This window comes from Arvicola amphibius, chromosome 13, assembly GCF_903992535.2.
Source record: "Arvicola amphibius chromosome 13, mArvAmp1.2, whole genome shotgun sequence".
In the NCBI taxonomy this organism is placed as follows: Eukaryota; Metazoa; Chordata; class Mammalia; order Rodentia; family Cricetidae; genus Arvicola; species Arvicola amphibius.
In genome coordinates, this window is record NC_052059.1 from 38,946,521 (window position 1) to 38,969,416 (window position 22,896).

Below are 22,896 nucleotides of genomic sequence, written 5' to 3' on the forward strand. Positions count from 1 at the left end.
AAGGGGATAGGAATCTTTATAATGTGCTTGTGTTTCCTGTGACCCCAGCATGAGGGACAGGCCACCAGATGTACTGCCTCACGGGTATCCTGGAGCCAGGGCTCTTTTCTGTTGCCCAGGTGATAATTGCAACAACGTGTGAGCCATTTCCAGGGCGGTTTAGCCACATGGAGACACAAATCCCTATTTAATACTGTGTGATCGTTACAGAAAGGTGTTCCACGTGTCTTCCCCTCTCCTCCAAACTGCAGAAGGCCTGTTTGGACCCACTCTCCTGGCCATTGGCATTCTCTGATAAATGGACTTTTCTAATAAACATCCTGCATGTTTTGGCCAAGTCTCATAGGGCCGTGGTGCCTTTTGCAACGCAAAGATGGAGAAAAGCACAACACGAGGTGCAAGGGGAGGACACTGATACTCACCCCTGACGTGGCCGTCCAGCTCTCCAGCTTCTCAGCCTCAGACAGTGGCCACGTTGCTGGTGAGCAGATGGTGACACTGTTGGTTTGGGTAGTGGGGGAAGGAGAGTGAGAGAGTGGCTCAGTCCTAGGTAAGACTTTGAGATGAGCCTCAGCACAGAAAACTCAGCCCTGCTTGAGGGCTGAGGGACATAGTCGATGTAGAGTTTTTAATGTTCAGGTATGACTACACATTTACTGCTTTAATATTTAATCATCCTTTGTCAACAGTAAGATGTGTGTGCAGCTGAGTCTTAACTTGTTTCAGAGTTACATAAATCATTCGATGTTACCTTTTGGTTCTTGTGCGGGCCAGTAATGTTGATACTGTTCTGGGATGCATGACTCGGGGCGGGCACAGCTCCTAAGGCCCACATGCACTAGCACTGTCCCATGGTATTACAGGCATTTCTAGAAAAGCCTCTCCAATGAATTAAACCTACGAGAGGGAATTAACATTAACTTCTGAAGCATCAACAGTGTCCAGTTTTCTATCTCAGGATATTAGTTTACCTGGCTTCTGATACCATCCTGAGACTGCAGACTATAGTCACAGAGCCATGTGCTGCTGTAGAAGAGTTTTTTTTTTTTTTTTTTTTTTTTTTTTAACACGGCTTAAAAAAAAAATACCCTATTTAACAGGGCCTGGGGCTGCGGGTGAGTGTGAAGTCCTAGGCTCCATCTCCAGCACTCACCACCACTGAAATACTGTTTATTGTGACCATGGTGTGTTCAAGGTTAAAAAACTGTAGCCTTTTCATTTGGAGGATTACAATTAAAAGTTTGTTTTTAGAAAAGGAGAATTCTGAAGTATAATTTTATACAGCTATGAATAAAATGTTCTCTGTATCTAAGTTGCAGTCTTTTTTTTTCCTTGTTGCTTTAATATTCATAGCTTTCCTGAATATTACTGGTAGCAAGATCTGGTCAGCCAGTCATCGTGGGCTGTTATGAAGTGGGGGGGTGGGGGAGAACGCCAGGGGGAAGATGCTGGTGCACACACCTGTAATCCTACGTTCAGAAGACTAAGGCAGGAGGATCACAAGTTCAAGGCCAGCTGAGATGGGAATGGAAATACTGCACACGGGGTGGAAATACTGCACACGGGATGGAAATACTGCACACGGGGTGGAAATACTGCACACGGGATGGAAATACTGCACACGGGGTGGAAATACTGCACACATGCTAACCGACTGCACAGGCAAAACCATGTGCTGTTTCTATGGCTTCCATCTTGCCTTTGATTTCCACCAGTGTTTTAATGAGAATTCCAATATTTCTTGTGGTATACCATCAACCCTGAGTTCACCCCCAGATTTGCAGTGTCTGTGTCCGGCCATCGTGACTCCCCTTTTCAGTGGGTAACTGCTAACCCAGGTCTCAGAATCTCTGTGTAGAACAGCAGCCAACGAGAAGCATGCTCTATCTGATGGGATTGGGGTGGTGTTGTCCAATGAGACGGACTGTTTCTAAAAAGCCTGTTCATCCCCTCCTCATTCACTGACCTCAAACCCCGAACATCAAGAAGTACATTGTCTGCAAACAAGGTGGATGGAAATGAGGCTGTCCGGTTTCTCCGTTGCAGTCTGCTGTATAATTCCGAATGATATAGTTAGACTTTCCCTCTACAAATAAGGAAAAAAATTTAAAAAAAAATAGGATTTCCAACTCCAACCCAATCGGGGGCCAAAAAGCCCCTTTAACTGGTGGCTAGTCATGTCTCTCAGATAGAAGGCCAGTGGCTAAGGTAGCCCTGGATAGAGATTAGTCACAGTGGGAAAACAGATTGGGCCTCACTCCTTCAAGCCCACCTCAGCTAGCTGCCATCATGGGTCAGAGTGTCTGGACAAGGTATCCTTGGGTTCCCCCAGTGTTGTGTGCCGTTTCTTTTGTTTGTTTGTTTGTTTGGTTGGTTGGTTGTTGTTGTTTTAAAGATTTATTTATTACAGATACAGTGTTCTGCCTGCATGTACACCTGCACACCAGAAGAGGGCACCAGATCTCTCCATAGATAGTGATGAGCCACCTTGCTGGGAATGAACTCAGAACCTCTCTGGAAGAACAGCCAATGCTGTTAAGCTCTGAGCCATCGCTCCAGCCCCAGCAGTGTGCATTTCTTAGCTCTGAACCACAGGATAACACAGAGGAAACCAAACAATGGCACATATACATGGCAAGCAAAATTTGGAGGGGGAGAAAGGAAACTACCATTGGCAAAAGGCCTAACGTGGAGTAGTTAGACATGGCTTTTTAGCACATTTCAGTAGAGGTTATTTTTAATTAGCAGTTGTACATCCTTAGCAATTAAATGTGTTGCCATGGTGCTTCCAGTCTCTCATACAGAGCAATTAGATCATTTGTAAGTGAACGATCCCAGAGAAAATAAGAGAGGGGGGATTTTTCTTGCACAGAAAACTGCTCCAAGGTGGGATTTGTTTATGCTCCTAGCAACCTACCAAGCTCCAATGTGGGCAATATCCCAAGGTAATCTAAGTCTTAATGATACAAATTATGCTTGTTCTAGAATGAACTCTGAGTTCTCTGTTAGAGTGCAGGAGAAGGTTCTGGGGCCGTTTCAACCAACCCAGTAATTAGCTACAGCCTAGAACCCAGCCAGATAGGAAAAACACACAGGGGAAAGTTTCTTATAATTAAACAGTTGAAGCCTCTACCTGGAAAAGTGTTTTCTGCTCTGGACAAAAGTCTCAGAAGGAAAACTAAATCCATTACTGTTGACATGTATTTATTGAGCCTATGCAATGTACAAATTCTGATCTGAGAATACAAAAATAAATAATGATCTTCAACGTCACCATCCAGTGGGGCAGATAATGCGCAGAAGCAGCTAGAGTGCTGGGTGGTAAGCAGGCGTCAGGGGCTTGTACACGCACTGACTCATTGCCCCCTGGGCACGACTGAGCAGAAAGGGCTGCAGTGGATCTCAGTGGCTGTGTGTTATTGGTGTCTGCACACTGCGGCATGGAAGAGACCAGCCAGAAAGGAAGGGCCACTGCAGGGGGACAGCCTACAGAGCTGAGAGACGGCAGACAAACTGAGTCAGCAACAATGCAGAAGAGGAACAGGAATGATGCCTGCCTGGAACAGGAAAAGGAGGGCCAGGAAAGCTGATTCTGTAAGTAAAGTGCCCATTCATTAAGCCTTTGAATCTGAGTTTGAAATGTACAGATACAGACCTGTAACCCAGCCCTGGGAGTAAGACAGAGACTGACAGATCCCAGAGCAGTGTTTCTCAACCAGTGGGCCACACCCCTTTGGGAGTCACATATCAGACAGCCTGTGTATTAGATATCTACATTATGATTCATAACAGAAAAATTACAGTTAGGAAGTAGCAACAAAATAATTTCATGGTTGGGGGTCACCAGTAAGGAACTGTATTAAAGGAGTGCAGCGTTTGGGAGATTGAGAACCACTGCTATGAGGTTTTCTGGGTAACCAGCCAGCAAACGATGAGTTCTAGGCTCAGCGAGAGACCCTGTCTTAAAAACATAAGACTGGGACTGGACAGATGACTTAGCAGTTAAGAGCACTTGCTGCTTTTACAGAGGACTTGGGTTTGGTTCCCAGCACCAAAACTGGGGAGCTCACAACCACCTGTAACTTTGACTCCTGGGGTTCTGACACCTTCTGGCAGCTGCACATACATGACGCACAGATATGCACTCGGGCATTGACACATACACATAAAATAAGGTGTAGCGATAGACACCCAGCATTAACCTCTGGCACACACAACATCTAAAACTAGAAACCGGGACAAAGATGGCGACTAGCATTGATAAGTCTGTAGGTATAGGGTTGTAAAGTTAAGGAGAAGTATTCCTAACATATAAGTAGAAATTCTGGAACCTGAAGTGTTGAGGAACTCTCATCGAATGCATGGATAAATTCTTTTCAAAAAGACACATTAGCCATGGCCATCGAGAAAGGTCAGTGGGTAAGGGTGCTTGCCATCAAGCCCATCCGTCCACCTGAGTTCAGTCGCTAGAACCTACATAGTAGGAGAAGGCAGATACTCCTTGAATTTTATATGTCTATTTTTCATCGTTCTAATCTACCAAATCGTTTGTTTGTTTGTTTGTTTGTTTGTTTGTTTTTGAAATTGTTGTTTTTGAGACAGGGCTTCTCTGTGAAACAGCTCTGGCTGTCCTGGAACTCACTTTGTAGACCAGGCTGGCCTCGAACTCACAAAGATTCTCCTCCTGAATGCTGGGATTAAAGAAAGGCACCTCCAGCACTCAGCTGATTTGCCAAATCTTTGACCACAGACAACACACAGGGAACTCTTGTTCTACCTAGGTAAGTGAGCTCACTTGCTGAGAGGGTAGGCTTGGCCTTCTAGGTTTGGAATAAGCACTGAAGGCCAGAGAGAGAAAATGAGCAAAGACTAGCGTAAAGCTAGGCTAGGAGGCCTAGAATGGGTTAGAAGCCATAATGGAGGATGGCTATCGATGTGACCATGCCAAGGCAAGGCTCTGCTGATTCACATGAGGGTGGCAGAGGAAGAATGCCTGTGAGGGCTTGTGTAATGCAAATTCCAGAACTAGGCGGAGGAGAGGAGGCCAAGAGGGGACTAACAACCTGGGAGAGACACTACCTATGAGAGCTAATCCTTTAAATACTTCATCACATATTAATTATACACAGTGATGGGTTTCATCATGACATTTTCATACATGTATATAGTACAATTTAGTCACATTTACCCCATACTCCCCTCCAACCCTCTCCTGTTGATCCATTTCCTCTCCCCAACCAGCCTCCTCTACCTTTTTTTTTTCTTTTTGGTGACCCAATATCTGATATCCGACGCCTCTGAGAAGGTCGTCCACCCCAAAGGGGTTGAGAACCACTGCATTAGTGGGTGACGGTACGAGATAGAAAGTAGGGCCTAGTTGGAGGAAGTAGGTCACTGGAGAGGTACCTTTGGGAGAGAGATGCTAAATCATACCTTAAATTCTTCCTGTATTCCTCCCTCTCTGCTTTCTGTCCTTCAGGAGGTGAGAAGTACCTCTCTCACAAGCCTTCCCCATGATGCTGAGGCCAAGGGCCTGGAGTGACTGACCAAGGCCCAAGGCCTGAAGTCATGAGTCAACTCAATCTCCCCCCTTTAGCTTGCTCCTGTGGGGTACTTTGTCCCAACGGCACATATGTGACTGTGCCTCGTTATACAGGAAAAAAGAGAAAAAAAAAAAAAAAAAAAAAAACAACCTTGAGAAATTCAGAGCACACGTTTCCCTGCTCAGACAGACAGGTCGATGTGCTCCCTGGCCCTGTCTCTAGTTGCTAACTGCATCTCCTCCCCACCTGTCCTTCACTGTTGCTGGCTCCCTCTGCGTCTGCGCAGGCTCAAATCTCTCTCATTTAGAAACCAAATGAGAGCAACAGTGAACCTCCCTCAAGGACAAGGTCAAGACAGACTTAAAGCTCGTCTGTCACAGGAAGTTCTGAAACACAGGCAAATACAGGGTGGCATTTCAAATCTGTAAGGGAAGTCGACTCTACCGGATAGACAGCTGGGGAATTAGCTTGATAGCTGTCTTGCAAAGTAAATAAAAATAAATTCCAGGAAGATTAAATATTCTTAACGTAAAAAGCAAAGTCATAAAAGTTCTCAAAGGAAAAAAAATGACATAATTGTTTTTTCATTTTATGTACATCTATAGAGACTTTACATAGAATGAGGTGGCTTTGTTGTCATGGAGTTACAAGGACTTTCTAAGAACAGCACAATGTCCAGAACTCCTAAAATAAAAACTGATACACTGTCTACATCAAGACAAAAAATCAACATAAAAACATGGTCAAGAGATAAGTGAATATTTACTACTCAAAGCACAGACTAAAAGCTCAATTCCCTTTAAATGTGAATAAAATGCTTTAAAAATCATTAAGAAAAATTCAACCAAAACAAAATTATCTACCCAAGAGGTTAGTGAGAAAAGAATAAGAACAAAAATTCATAGAAACAGAAGAATTGTTAAAAAAATAAAAGAAGAAACAAACTTACTCATAAAGAAGAGTAGTGCAGAGTAAATACAGTTTGGAGTCCCCAGTGATGGCACACACCTGTGACTCTAGCACTCAGGAATCTGAGGCAGGAGCATCACCCCAAGTTTGAAAGTAGCCCATTCTGCATCCTAAGTTCCAGGTCAGCCAGGGCTGCATAGCCAGACCCTGTCTCAAAATAATAGTAATAGTAAAATAACAGCAGCAACAGTAAAATAATAACAGCAACAGGAGTCGGCACCCTGCTCCCAGAAAGGCACACACAGCGGGACACTTCTGTGGTCACCTTGTCCTCTGCCGCACTCTGCTCTTGGGCAGACACTGTCCTTCCTTCCTGCTCCCATCGGCCTCCAACCAGCGGTCCTCTGGGAGCATCAATGCCTAAAGTTGCAGAGTTCTGAAGGAGAAAATATTTGCAGCGGGTGTAGAAACCACAAAACGACCTGTGACCACTGAGCTCTCAGAAGACCCAAGAATGATGATAAAGAAGGGGTCACTCCAGGCTGTGCTGGTCACAAGGATGCCCCTGAACTCCTCCCAAGGACGGTGAGAACAAAGGAAAGTGAACAGACATACATACGTCTGGCAAAGGAGTTGACCAAGACACTTTCCCAACTTGTTCCAGCTACAAACACCTTAGACACCACAGGGTAGCTTGATGTTCCAAGACTTTCCTCTACAGCGCAGGGGAAAATTCTTGAGGCATCTCACAGAACATTCAGTGTCAAGAATCATCTGCTTTGGGGCCATCAGAATGACTCAGCAGGCAAAAGCACTTGCTGCCCCTGGGTTTGATGCCCAGAATCCACAAAATAGAAGGAGAGGACCAACTCCCAAAATTTGTCATCTGACCTTCAGGTTCACAGTGGCACAAGCGGCCACACACACTACCTAATTAATTTAAAATATATGTGGAAAGCATTATCTAGTAATTAAACATCATATTGAAAAATATGTGTGTGCATAAACACACACACACACATACATACACACATATGTGTGTGGGTATTCGCATAGACCCTCTCAAGAGGACCAAGACCTGGTACTCAAAAGGAAGCAGTCAGCTGAAAGGCAGTGTGACCTTGAACGCCACACAGTAGCCACAGAAAACTGTTGCTAGCAGCACTGCCCTGTGACTAGCTTTGGATTAGACAGATGCAGTCAGCCTTTGCATTAGCGCAGCAATGTCCCCTTTACACAGCAGTTTGAGTGCATTCCAAGACACACCAGCTTGTCTCAGGGATCCCATCTCTGCCTCTAGAGTGCTGGGCTAAGGCTACAGCTGGGCACCATGCACACCCAGTTCAGGTCCTAGCACCTACACAGCCTGGGGTGGACATGGTGACCCAGCAGTAGAGCATTCTAGAGGCAGAGATGGGATCCCTGAAGCAAGCCAGCTAGCTGGACTAGCGAAGTCATGAACCCTCTACTCAAGCGAAAGGTCTTGCCTAAATACATAAGGTAGAAGGTGAAGGAGGGACACACACCCCACATGCATCCACATACATGTGAGCATGCAATCATGCACACACGACACACATCTACAAAAGATGACCTGACAAAAGAAACCCCTAAACTGCTAGTTGATGAAGACTGTAGTTTCATAAGATTTTAATCATGATAAAATAAAAAGCAAACCTGCTTCCATAGACACCCCGATCGGTCCACTCAAATAGCTGCCATTACAGATTTCAGTGTGTTTTCGGAGGCTGAATCGGCCTTGCTCAATTCACTACAGTATGCTTGGAACACTAGTCCCTTCTGAAGCTCCCATTCTCTCAGTTGGCTCCCTCTTCTTTAGTTTTGTGTCCATAGGATGATGCTTTCAGTAGCAAGGGGCAGGATGCCAAGTCAAAAGAGGGAAGGCTATTGGAGCACCCTGGGATGTGCCAGAGGTTGCAGAGAGTGTGGGAATTCTTCCTCCCTGGAGCTCAGGAAGGCAAGGGTTTGTTTATCTGGGTGTCTGGAAACGCTGGACGAGTCAGAGCCCCCTTTATCCTAAATCTGCATCCCCCTGAGTGGCCACTGGTCTCACTCCCTGCAGGCTGACCTGTTCTATGTGGTAGGAAATTGGACCATTAACTCTGGACTTTGCATCTTTTGGTCAGTAACAACAAGACTGGCCACTCCTGCTCTTTCAGTCTGGAATTTTTTTTTTTTTCTCATGGTTTATATTTTTAATATTTAAAAATTTCCATCTCCTTCCCTCCTCCTCCCCCCTCAGTCTGGAATTTCTAAGGATACACCTGGGTCTTGGCGCTTTTCTGTAAGCAGGACCCATCAGAACCTCACAACCAGGCCTGCGGTTCTGGTTCGCGGCACTCTCTCCTCGAAGCAGATGGAGCGCGGGTGCCCCGAGGAGTCCTTGAAAAGCATGACAGACAAGTGTGTCCTGCAGTGACCTCCACCTGTGCACACCCTGTGCACACCCTGTTCACACCTCCCAGCCTAGCCTCCCAGGACCCCCAACGCCTGCTTGGCAGCAACAACGTCTGTAAAAACAGACCCCACTTCGAAACTGGGAGACCCAAATACATCTCCTGGGGCTCACCTACAGAGCTCCCTGACACATCAAGGAGAAGGGTCTGTATTTTACAGGTGAACAGAAGACCAAAAAAAAAAAAAGGTGAGCCTTTCTGGGAGCAAGGTGTGTGAGACTCAACATGTGCATGGATCCTGAGATGCTGGGCCCTAGCTGTACCCCTCCAGAGGGTCTATGGAACACTCCTTCCTTGAAGACAGAGCAAACAAAATATTCCCTCTCCCACCCACAGACCACTATGAGTGCTCCGTTTATGAACTTAAATGGAAAGATTTCATCACCCCAGAATATTAAGACGGAGTCTCAAGGAAGTCTCAGGCTCTGTGTTGGTCAGCTGCCCACCCAAGGACACTCACTGCCTGGAGTAGAGGAGGCATTTTAGTTCTTGTTGGTGTCTGGGTGCCAGCAGGCTGGTCTGAGGGAGGCTGCCATTCGTACCAGGGACTGGGTGATGCATAACAGATGTCCAGTAAAGTTATAGGAAGACGGTGGGGAGGGACGATGGAGGAAGACCATTTTCCCTGCTGAGTCCTATCAGTTTCTAGGAGTCCTTTTCTTGATGAAAAAAAGCTGCAAGTATTAGAGTTACCACAAGGGGGCTCTTGGAGTCCACGTAGGGCAGGCTATCTGTACCGAGAGAAGCTATCTCCAACTCTGAAAGTACCTGGGCTGGTCCCTTCAAACAGATGCTTGCTGGAGTGAACCAAGGAAGGAGCGTTGAAAGGGGGATGATGGGAGAAATAAGTGCAAGCAGGTAGCCTCAATATCCAGTACAGAGATGGATGAAAGAGATTTGAAGGACATCTGATCTGAGAGTCCAGCTGCAGACAGCATCCCAGCCCTGTCCCAGAGCCACACATCCAAACAATAATATATTGGTCCTTCACCGCAGACAGCCCTCTCCTCTAGTTCAGCAAAACAGCCAAGCTCATAATACTGAGCTATCAATCCACCTGCAGTATTGCTCCCCGTTGAGTCTGCTGCTCATTCTAGGTAGATTCAGCTGTCATAAATATTATTACCGTCTCCCCCTCTCCCGCAAAGAGGTCACTAAAACTTTCATCCCAGACATTTGGACCCTAGAAATCTGTGTAGGCAGGCAAGGCAGGGGGAAAAAAATCCCTTTATTTTTTTTTTTTTTCTCATGGTTTATTTTTTTTTATATTTAAAAATTTCCATCTCCTTCCCTCCTCCTCCCCCCTCCCTCCCCTCCTTCTCCCCTTTCTCTCCCCTCCTTCTCCCCCTTCCCTCCCCTCCCCTCCACCCATACCTCCCCTCCCTCCCTCTCAAGGCCAAGGAGCCATCAGGGTTCCCCACTCTATGCTAAGACCAAGGTCCTCCCAACTCCCCCCAGGTCCAGGAAGGTGATCGACCAAGCTGAGAAGGCTCCCACAGAGCCCGTCCATGAAGAAGAATCAGAGCCTTTAAATTTCAAATATATATCTAACTCCTGTGAGGGACCAGAAAATGTAACCATGGAAACAGGAGCATGAGTGTAACCATGGAAACCCATTTAAACCAGCTGAGCCATTACCATCTAGAATCTGGTGGGCTCGGGAGGCATTAAGAACAACTAGCTGTGGTTAAGATGGTCAAGTGATATCAATTGTTCATGTCAGAGCTTTGTGGGCACATATTATGAGTACTGTCTGGATGCTGCCAATATTTTAACATGTTAGGAAGAAAATCTTTCAAAGAAATTCCTCTGCTACATTGATTTTTTTCCTTCTTTCTTCTTCTCTCTCTGTCTCTGTATCTCTCTCTCTCTCTCTCTCTCTCTCTCTCTCTCTCTCTCTCTCTCTCTCCATTCTTTCTATTTTTTGAAAGTCTCAAAACCCAGCCTGGCTTTGAACTTGCTGGGTAGCCAAGGATCTCCTACTGCCGATGCCTCCTGCCGCTGACATTGCCGGTGTGTGCCACCGTACCACATCCAGTTCCAGTGTACCAAGTACCAGGATTATATGTGTGCACCATCATTCCTGACTGATTTTTGGTTTTGTTTTAGACAGGGTCTCCTGGATCCCAGGCTGACCTGCAACTTACTATCCCACTAGGTGGCCCAGAATGACATTTAACTTCTGATTCTTCTGCTTTTAGCTCCTGAGGGTTGGAATTGCAGCCATGGGCAACCACACCAGTTTATATAGTGCTAGGGATCAGACTCAGGGCTTTGTGGTTGCTAGGCACACATGTAACCAGCCCTGTACACCAATTTTGATAAGATCCTTCAGTCTTTCTCCTCTGCCTTCTTACCATCGCTTGGTCATTCGCCATTCATTCAGCAGATACAGGCTCATCATTTTATGGTGCTAAACCCTCCATATCTGTGTCACAGATACCAAAGACTGTCTCACCAGGCTCAGTGCCGAGGCAGGTCTTTCAAGAAAGGATTCATTTAGCCAAAGGCTTTGTTACCGAAGTGACAGGACTTGGATTTGTTCTTCTAGAAAGTGAGACATACTTTGAACAAGGCTTTCCCATGATTTTGTTGATCTATATTTGATAATGTTTTACAGTGTCTTTGGACACACATGGTAGGCACATGTCAGACATGTACCATGGAGCCACACCCTCAAGTGCTCCCCACACCCAGCCCCCCATTTTGTGAAGAAAGCGTCGCTCTTCCCATGCCACAGCTGCACTTTGCAAAGTTGGGTCCTCTATGCACCCCCTTCTTCCCGTTTCTTTGTGTGTCACAATGCCCTCATCCCTGCTGCAGCTTTAAAGGCCTGGGGGACAGTTTGGCTTGAGAGCCGCTGCAGGGTGAGTTTTGTGCCTTAGTGGAGTTACAAAGCAGAATACAGAGTCAAAACACTTATGACTGCCCCTTACCAGTGTGCCACCGAAGGCAGGTTATCGACCCTCTCTAAATCGCACATCTCCTCCCTCCCTCTGCAAGGGGAACACAAGCCCCATCTCTTTAGATTATCCAGTGCTAGCTTCACACAGCTGTGAAGATTCAGACCACCACAGTTTACCTCCACCCTTATCTGTACCTCAGCCACCCCCTTCCACGTCCTCAGTCCTTTCCCCCCTTTCACTCAATACCTGGTCAAACCTTTGTCCCTGCCGCTAGAGCCCTGTAGACCCACCGAGAATGCCTGAGACGGTTAATCTTGACCCAAATTGATAGTATCAGAATCACCATGGAAACAAGCCTCTGGTCTTATCTGTGAGGGAGTTTCTAGATTGGGTTAATTGAGATGAGATCTACATGGATGCTATTGCGCTATCGGGAAGGAGTCCAAACTGAACAGAATGAAAAAAAAAAAAGCAAGCTGACGGCAGCATTCGTCTGCCTCTGGTTCCTGACCAGATGTAATGTGGCCAGCTGCCTGGTTCTCCTACTGCCTTTGCCTTTTGCCGTGGACTGTGCTCTCAAACTTCAGACCAAACTAAACATTCCTTCTTTTAAGTTGCTCTCATCAGGCATTTGTCTCAGCAATGGGGAAAGTCGGGGAGGTGTGCCAACTGCACTTGTTGTATGGGGCTTGTTCTCCACCAGGCCACGGCCTAACCATCACACAGAATTCTGACAACAGCTCGGGGAAGACTGTTATCATCGCCGCTGTATCAATGAGGAAAGCTCATCACCCGTGGGCAAACCTTCCAAGGCCAGAAACTACAGAATGGAGGGAAGAGAACTTGAGCCCTGGTCATGTCTTCCGAGTCTACCACTGTGCACTAGTTGCCTTCTTCCAAGTGACAATGCTCCTAGCTCACTGCAAATAACCACCCGAGGGCACGAACTACTCCAGTGTCTCCTGCCTAACCCTTACATCCACAGGACAAGGCCTGGAGTCTATTGAGCTCTTGTACAGATCAGACTGGCCTGTGTAAACGACTGTGAAAGACCTGCCTTCACTGCTAACTGATGAAGGAGGGACCAGCCCACTGTGGGCAGTATCATTCCCTAGGCAGTTGGCTCTGATTTGCATAAGGCTGAGCATAAGTTGGAATATGTGGGCCAGGAAGCAGCATTCCCCCCATGATTTCTGTTTTCTAGTTTCTTCTTGGGTTCCTGCCCCAGCTTCCCTCAATGATGTACTATGACCTGGAAGTATAAGACTTTCATACTCTACATTGATTTTTGGTGAGAGTGTTTTTTTCACAGCAACTAAATGAAACGAGAACAGTTTCTCTGCACAGAGGCAGAGAGGTCCAACACCAATGCAGAGAGGTGAGGGAAAGGACCAGGGAATGGCTCTGTCAATGAAGCACAAAGACTTGAGTTCAGTTCTCAGGACCCACGTGGAAAGCCGAGCACTGTGCCTCTAGCTCTGGCATATAGTCCCAGTGCAGAGACAGCTGGATCTGTAGGGCTCTCCAGTCAGCCAGCCTAACCTGCTTGGCAAACTCCAGGCCAATGAAAGTCCTTGTCTGAAAAGTTAAGCGGATGACATTCCTGAGGAACATCACCCAGGCTTGTCCTCTGGCCTCCACGCATGAGCGCACGCCTCCAGGCACAGAAGGACGTCTCAGGTCAAGGGAAGAGTGTGGGTGGCTTCTTCCTAGAGTGGGAGAGCAGAAGGGAGTGCACAGTTTGGTAAATTTTCCAGCGGCAATGTTTGGTCTGGCTCTTGAGAGGACTAATGGGCTATTCAAGAGAGTTCCACAGCCAGGCCAAGGCATAAACAGAAGTGCACAGGGGCTTGAAGCCCAGGTACCTAGGAAACCATTGATTTTTATTTCTCCCCCCGGGTCACAGATATCAACAGCTGAGCCACAGCTCAGCACTCCACTTGTGAGGAAGGAATCCTGCTTCTGGCTAGTGATGAGCGGCCCTGAATGGCTGGGGCCTAGGATGGGGGTTGGGAAGTGAAGCAGGCCTGTGGCAAATGTTAGCTAAGGACGCTACTCAAATGAGATGAGGAGAAAGCCAATTTAGCTTAGTCCGTCACAGCCGGCCCTCTCTGCCCTGCCCACACCTCTCCCGGCAGCAGAAGCAGCTGTCAGCTGCTACAGTCTCAACTGTCCACGTGGGTGATGGACGCTCACACGCCTCGCTCAGGCAGCCCACCCTGCGCTCTGCTTCTCTTCCTGGGTTCGTGGTGAGGATTATAATTTTCGGAAATTTCCCCCCTTCCCCCGTGCAGGAGATCGAACCTAAGGCCTCTCTCCCCTGTTAGAAAGTGGTCTATTGCTGAGCTGCATACAAGAGAAGATTGTGATTTTTATAACATCCATGATGAGCATGAAGAATTGAGGCCCTTGTGAACCCGGGTTATTTTCTTTCTCTCATTGTTAGAAGCTGATGATGTATAGCCCTCCAGTCTCCAGCAGCTGACCCTGGCTAGTGTCACTCTCTGGGTCCTGCGAGGCTGGGGAGTCTGTGACTCTGGATAATCTGGCCTGGGGGCTCTTCACTGCGGAGACTTTCCAGCTCTCTGGCCAGCTCTTCATCTAAGCGCTCGTTTTCCTTTGTACCTCCCTAGTACCGGGGAAGGCTTTGAACCACTACACCTCAGAGACGCCCTCTGTCAAGATGAAATCCTCAGTCAAGATGAAATGACAGGAACGGGAGAGGCTGAGAAGCTAGGAGGCCACAGGCACCGATTAACGCAGAGAGAAGCCGGTCCTGTGGAGCCTGGCGGCCAGCCAAGGGTGGCAGTGATGGCCCAGACTGGCACCGGGCGCAGCCTGATCCAGTTTCCCTCACATATTGATACACTGCCAGTTACAACTCCCGGCTGGCTTCTTTCTTCTCTCCACAATCCCATGTTTGAGAGCACCTCCATGCCTCACTCACGGGTTCTAAACACAAAAGTGACTCTGTTGGAATTAAGGGATAAAGAAACCCTGAGAAGTGATGGCGTGTGGGGGACATAGTGGGGTCAGGGACCCACCTAGGCCCTGAGGCCCTGCAGCCAGGAGTGGCTCATGGCAAGCTCTTAGGAACACTACTGTTGCTATGGGCACTGGACCCGGGATACTACTGTTACCATGGGTACTGGACCCGGGATACTACTGTTGCCATGGGCACTGGACCCGGGTTCTATCATCTAGACTCTGAATGTGGCCACAGCCAATGTCATCCCGAACACCAGAACGGGCTCAGCATGGTCCTGGGTTCTTCCAAGCACCTGCTTGCTGCTTACAGCCATGATGCCGTGTATGAGGATCCTGTACGCCCTTGCTTTGGTTCAAAGGCGACTGTGAAAGCAAGGATCTGGCACTTTGTGTCTCGATGATGGCAGAGACTGTGCTCAGATAGAGAAGGTTCAAAGGTCGCATGGTTAGTGTGGAGCGCATGCTCTCCCCCACCCGGTGCCTGGATTGTTATTTGCTAGAGTTGCCCCTCTGTATCAGACAGGCATCGGATCCAGGATCCTCTGGGGTTTTCCAAATCGAGTGTTCATGTCTTTTATATAAAATGGTGTGTTATTCCCCAGGAGCACAGACATTGAGAGAAACAATTAAAAATGGGACCTCTTGAAACTGAAAAGCTTCTATAAAGCAAAGGACATGGTCAACAAGACAAAACAACAGCCTACAGAATGGGAAACGATCTTCACTAACCCCACATTAGACACAGGATATACAAAATATACAAAGAACTCGAGAAATTGGTCATCAAAAGAACGAATAATCCAATAAAAAATGGAGTACAGACCTAAACAGAGAACTCTCAACAAAGGAATCTAAAATGGCTGAAGGACACTTAAGGAAATGTTCAACATCCTTAATCAGAGAAATGCAAATTAAAACAACTCTGAGACTCCATCTTATACCTGTAAAAATGGCCAAGATCAAAAACACTGATGACAACTTATGCTGGAGAGGTTGTGGGGTAAAGGGAACACTCTTGCATTGCTGGTGGGAGTGCAAGCTGGTACAGCCCCTTTGGATGTCAGTGTGGCGATTTCTCAGAAAATTAGGAAACAACCTTCCTCAAGACACAGTAATAACACTTTTGGGTATATACCCAAAGGATGCTCAATCGTGCCACAAGGACATGTGCTCAACTATGTTCATAGCAGCTCTGTTTGTCATAGCCAAAAACTGGAAACAATCTAAATGCCCCTCGATCAAAGATAAGGATAAGGAAAATGTGGTACATTTACACAATGGAGTACTACACAGCAGGAAAAAATAACGACATCTTGAATTTTGCAGGAAAATGCATGGAGCTAGAAAACATTATTTTGAGTGAGGTAACCCAGACACAGAAAGACAATTATCACATGTACTTACTCATAAGTGGTTTTTAAACGTAAAGCAAAGAAAACCAGCCCACAAATCACAATCCCAGAGAACCTAGAAAACAATGAGGACCCTAAGAGAAACATACACAGATCTAATCTACATGGGAAGTAGAAAAAGGCAAGATCTCCTGAGTAAATTGAGAGCAAGGGGACCTTGGGAGAGAGTTGAAGGGAAGGGGAGAGGCAGGGAGGGGAGTAGAAAAAAATGTAGAGCTCAATAAAAATCATTAAGAACATACAAAAAAGGAAAAAAACAAAAAGATGTGTTATTTACATATAAACTACATACAGTTTCCCATATACCTGAGATCATCTTTATTTTACTTGTAATACCTAGTACCAGGTAAATGCTATGTAAATAAATATATGTCATACTGTACTGTTCAGAAAATATCAACACCATAATTATCGTGTTTGGTACAGATGTGATTTTTTTTTCCTGAGCAATTTCTGCCTGAGATAGAGTGAATCTGTAGATATGCAGCTCCTGTGAATAGTTAGGCAGGGGTGGGCATTGCCTTTAATCCCGACACTCCGGAGGCAAAGGCTGGCGGGATTCCTGGTGCAGGGCCAACCTTTGATCTACGAAATGAGTTCCAGGACAGCCAGAGCTACACAGAGAAACCCTGCCTCAAAAAACTAAAAAAGAAAAAAAGAATTTACTTATTTATTATGTATATAGCATATCTGTCGGCATGTATTTCTACACTCCAGAAGAAAGCACCAAATCTCATTACAGATGGTTGTGAGCCACCATGTGGTTGCTGGGAATTGAACTCAGAACCTTTGGATGAGCAGACAATGCTCTTAACCTCTGAGCCATCTCTCCAGCCTCATGTTCTCACTTTTATTCACTATATATAAATGGCTAACTGTGTATAGTGATACTTGTATAATCATTCTGCCTTAGTGGTAAGATTACAGGAAAAAAAATACAAAACACCAAGTTACATTTGAGTTTCAGATAAACAATGATTTTTTTTAAAAAAATATAAATATATCACATGCAATATTGAAACACACACACAAAATGTATTGTTCTAAAATTCCAATGTATCTTGTCTGAAAACCTTCCAGAAGGGTATTTTTTTCTAAGGTTTTTTTGTATATGTTTGTGTGTATGCTTTTTCATTTTTATTTGTTTCATTTATTTTGTCTCCTGTAGATCAGGCTGGCCTTGAACTCACTGTGTAGCAGAAGATGACCTTGAAGGGATCTTTCTGCCTCCACAGGAGTTCTGGGGCCACAGGGGAGCACAGCCATGCTTAGTTTACATATTGCTGGAGATCAATGTATGCTAAGCAAGCACTCTACCAATTGAGCTCCAACCCAGACTCTCTCTCTCTCTCTCTCTCTCTCTCTCTCTCTTTTTTTTTTTTTTTTTTTTTTTTTTTTTGGTTTTCCAAGACAGGGTTTCTCTGTAGCTTTTGGAGTCTGTCCTGAACTAGCTCTTGTAGACCAGGCTGGCCTCAAACTCACAGAGATCCTCCTGCCTCTGCCTCCTGAATGCTGGGATTAAAGGCGTGTGCCACCAGCGACCGGCTCCAAACCAGACTCTTAAGGGCATTTTTCTATTCTGTTCTTCGCCAGGATCCCTTGTCGCAGGCCCCATTTCCAAGTGTGTTAGAGATGCTGGCGTCCAAGTTCTGCATTCCTGATAGCGGCTGGACCCCCTGGTCCTGGGTTTGAGTGCCCTGCCCTGATGCTTATCCAGCCTTTCTCTCTGTTTTCTCCCACACCAAGTTTCCATCCCCACCACTCAGGTACCTACCTAGAGCCATCCAAGGTGAAGGTTGTGTCCTTGAAAAGCCAAGGAGAGCAGCACATTAAAATTTAAAACCCGATTATCCAGATGTGATAGGAAAAGAGAGAATAAGCAGCGCCAAAAGAGTTGATGAATTTTTTATACTGGGCTCTCCAAATTCTAAGACCTCAAGCTTGCTATGACTCACACTTACCAAGGACCCTCACAGGCGGTAACACGATAAAGTAATGAGACTGATTTTCACGTGCCTTGTATAGAAACGAGGCTCCATGACTCAGCGGTTTCTGCTGCTTCAGCTCCCGCGGGCCAGGTCAGGTCCATTACCTGATTGTTGGTCTGCTCTTTCCATGCAAAAACAGCAAACCGGTTGCAAAGCCACCCATCTCGATGAATTATTGACAAAAAGTGACAGGACAGTTTCCTCAAGTCTCCTTATGACCGCAAATGAGACAAAGGAGACACACGGTTTTGCCAAATTCTCATTACCTGACGCACACACAAAGACTTAGTCACCCCAGTCTTAGGTGAGGAACCATTAGGCCTTCTCAAACCAGACCCAGCTTTCTCTGGGCTGCCAGAGAAATCACAGTGGGATATTTCCAAGCCATAAAAAATAATTGGTGTCTTTCAGAGTTAGTGCACATGGCGGAAAGGATTTCATTAGTCAGCCCCGAGTCTTTGGGAAGATTTTTGATTTATGTTTCTAACTTTTAAGGAGATTCCCCACGCATGCCTTTGTTCCTCCCCTCTCGGGTACTTTGTGCATCGCTTTTCTTCCTTGCCTTTGCTTCATCTTGTCGGTTCCCTCGGCTCAAAACTGTGCCCTCTGGAAAAAGTTAACTCCGTGAACCTTGGACTGGGCACACAACCAATCAGAGATCACATTTCTCAGCTTTCCTTGCAGCTAAATAATCCAGAGAAGCCCGCACCCCTAGCCAGACGGGAGGTCTCTTAAGTTCTATGACCTTTGCTCTAACTTGAAGTAGTGAAGAGAGAGGCTCATGGTGTTGAAAAGCCGTGGTTATGGTGGTTCAGAGCTGGGTAGTGAGGAGAGCCTGGGGTCCAATCTGCCTTCCTGAAATATTGACTTCTTTGCTCAGCACAGATTCAGCTCAATGACTTAAACAAAAGTTGTATAATTTCTTTAGAAAGGCACAGTGTGGTTAATGAAGAAGGGCTGGTTTGGTGGCTGGATGGTGTTAGATACCCAAGTTCCCCCTTTCCCCTCATCACTACCATCCATTCAGGAGTTTGACCATCACGTTTACTTTCCAGGATGCTGGGGGCGGGAGAAATAGAAAAGGAGAAGATACTTTCCTTTGTGTGTGTGTGTGTGTGTGTGTGTGTGTGTGTGTGTGTGTGAGATAGAATTTATCCATGTAGCCCTGGCTTTCAGAGAAATCACTCTCTTGACTAGGCTGGCCTGAACTCAAAAAGTTCTCCCTTCTTCTACCTCCTAAGTGTCAGAATTAAAGGTGTGAGCCACCACTACCAGGTTCCTTTTGGTTTAAGGACTACTCTCAGGGGTTAAATCCCATTGTCCAGATTCCAATCATATGACATCATTTAGCTGTAAGGAAGGCTGAGGAATATGGTCTCCGATTGTCATGCACCCAGCTTAAAATTGCACTGTTAGAAAACAAAGACAGATAGACATTGATAAACCATGCCCGAGAACCTTGATCATTTTTAGAGATCAATATTGCTTAAGTCTGTTCCGAAATTCTCCTCTCTTCTAACAAGAATATGTGTCCAAGAAAGTACAAACAACAGAGCCTTGATCTGAAGAAGCAAGCCGGGTTTTGTTTTTGGTTTTTGGGGGATTATTTTCCATTTTAAAAATAATTTAGTTTCCTTATAAAGTGTGTGTGTGTGTGTGTGTGTGTGTGTGTGTAATGTGGAATTGTGTGTGTATGTGTAATTCATGTGGAATGTCTGTGTTAATGGAGACCAGAAGAGGGTATTGGATGCTCTGGAGCTAATGCTTCCTGGTATGAGTACAAAGAACCAAATTCTGGTCTTCTGCAAGAGCAATATGCATCCTTAACCATGGCGCCATCTCTCCAGCCATTGTTTTTGTTCTTAACATAGCGTTTTAGCATTGTTTTGGGAGCTGAGTTATAGACCCCAGTAGACTCACGTCCTTATGCAATGGTGCAGATGGAGCGCGGGGCTTCAGGCATGCTAGGCAAGCACTAACTAGCTGAGCAGCCTGGGACTGTGTCATTTTACACGGGTGCATGCCTTATGCGCTTGCTGTTTGGGTGCAATGCTTCGCTTTCCCCTTTTCCTTTCTTCTTTCTGTTGCCAGCAGCAGCCATCTCCCCACTGACACCCAAGGAGTGGCGCCAGCCCAGGGCTCTTTCGCTCATGTTTTTCTCCATGCTCACAAAGCTACGTAAGGGATTTGAAAGGTTATTTAGTGATTTTGGTCTTGGTTGGGTTTTTTTGGCCTTTGCAATAGTGAAACATTATACACATTTACATACATGTCCTCGTGTCTTGCCTTCCTCACTTAACAACACCTCATGGGATTCTCTCCAAGTCAATTGGTTTCGATTTAATCTGTTCGTTTAAATGGATGGGTAATAATTCATGGTGTTGATATATCATAAAGTATTCAGCCAGGGGCTTTGTTTCACAATGAATACTGTCTTAAAAGCATCTCTGTATGTGTGTCTATGCTAATTAATGGCTTTATTTCCTTGGGACAGACTCCCAAGAGTGAGCTCGCTGGGGCAAAAGCCACATGAATTTTTAATTTTAATAAATATTATCCCTGGAGTCATCCGTTCCTCTCTCTTTCCTACTACATCTTTTCCCTATTCCAGTTTCTATAATTAAAAGGCTAAAAAGTTTTAAGTAAAATTTCATAAGCTTGTGTTGATCTGTAAAAGTATGAATAAATGCTGGGCGGTGGTGGCGCACACCTTTAATCCCAGCACTCGGGAGGCAGAGGCAGGCGGATCTCTGTGAGTTCGAGACCAGCCTGGTCTACAAGAGCTAGTTCCAGGACAGGCTCCAAAGCCACAGAGAAACCCTGTCTCGAAAAACAAAACAAAACAAAACAAAACAAAAACAAAAAAAAAAGTATGAATAAATGATGACACAAAGAAGTCAACGTTGTTTTCAAAGGCTCACCTGGGGGAAGCCCTTTCTGCGAGTGACCAAAGGAAGACAGGGACTGCAGGTGTGACAGACAATCCCGACTTTCCCAGCTTCTGTATTTAATCAAGATGCGTGTTCAGAAACACCCCAGCACTCTGGCAACTGAGTATTATCAGCAGCAAATTACAGAACCCTCTGCCAGTGCTTCCCAGGCAATTCATTACATGAGAGCCGGCGTTCCTCGGGCATACTCTGTCCCCAACCCCATGCCGAGGACTTTACTCATTTCACACTGTCTATAAGGCCACTGCCCTTGGTAGATACGGGACTGGATGGTGGCCAGAAGGACAGTGAATACGATCTACAAGGTCCCTCTCACTGAGCTGACTTTCTGGATGAAGGGTAAAATATTAAAGAACCAATTACATGTGTGTTTGCATATTTGTTTGTTTGCTGTGCTGAAAATCGATCTCAGGGTCTTGGGCACATGTTCTTCCATTACGGTACACCTCCATCCTCTATTTATATGTTTTTGTTGCGCTAAACTGTGTATGACCTAACAGGTGCTTTCTTTGCCATTTTGTGAACTTAGCACTAATAAACCCTATGGGCACTGCGCTTAAGTGAAGTAAGCTAGTTACAACAGCAAACGTAGGATTCCATTTATAGTTACCCAGAGGGTTTGGATTCAGAGATAGGAAGCAAAATGGTACTTGCCAAGAGGTAACTGGGGAGGAGGATGTGAGAGCTATATTATGAGTATAGATGTTCAGTCTTGTAAACCAGAAAAGTCTGGAGATGATTTCAGATGTTGGTGGTTTCACAATGAGCTGGATAGTGTTATTCAACTTGACATGAGCTAAAGTCATCAGAGAGGAAGGAACCTCAATTGAGAAAATGCCTCCGTAAGACTGGGATGTAGGCAAGCCTGTGGGGCATTTTCTTAATTCCTAACTGTTGTGAGAGGGCACCTCTAGGGTGATGGTCCTGGGTAAAACCAAGCTGAGCAAGCCATGCTCACTAAGAAAGCAGGCTGAGCAAACAGAGCAATGAAAAGCAAGCCAGTAATCAGCACCCCCTCCATGGCCTCTGCATCAGCTCCTGCCTCCAGGTTCCTGCCCTGTTGGGGATCCTGTTCCGACTTCCTTCATTGCTGAGCAATGATGTGGAAGTGTAGGCTGAATAAACCCTGTCCTCCCCAAGTTGCTTTTGGTCATGGCGTCTCATCACATCAATAGGAACCCTAAGATGCACAATAATATGAATGTGCTGAATGCCATTGAACTTTACACATACAAACGGTGAAGAAGAGGTTGGGGAGATAGTTCAGTAATCAGGAGCACTTGTCGCTCTTCCAGAGGACCTGGGTTCAATTCCCAGAACCCAAATGTCACCTCCAACCATCTGTAACTCCTGTTCCAGGATATCCGATGCCCTCTTCTGGCCTCTGTGGGGGCCTCACAGATGTACATGCATGCAAAACATCCATGCACACAAAATAAAAATAAATCTTTTTTCATCTTATAAAAATATAAAGGAACAAAGCAGCCACGTCTCATCTCTAATATTTCCAGCCCCCGATAACTCCATGTCTTCTCCTTCCCCAAATTTTTCTTACCATTGCTTCCCCACTTGAAACACTTGCCTATCCAATATTGTTGCAGGAATCCCAGGTTCCCAATTATTAGCATTGTTGAGATGCCCAAAGGTCCTGGCGGACATCACATTTTTCTTGGCACTTTGTCATGGGAATTCCTGGAGTGCTTTCAGAGATGACCTCGGTGT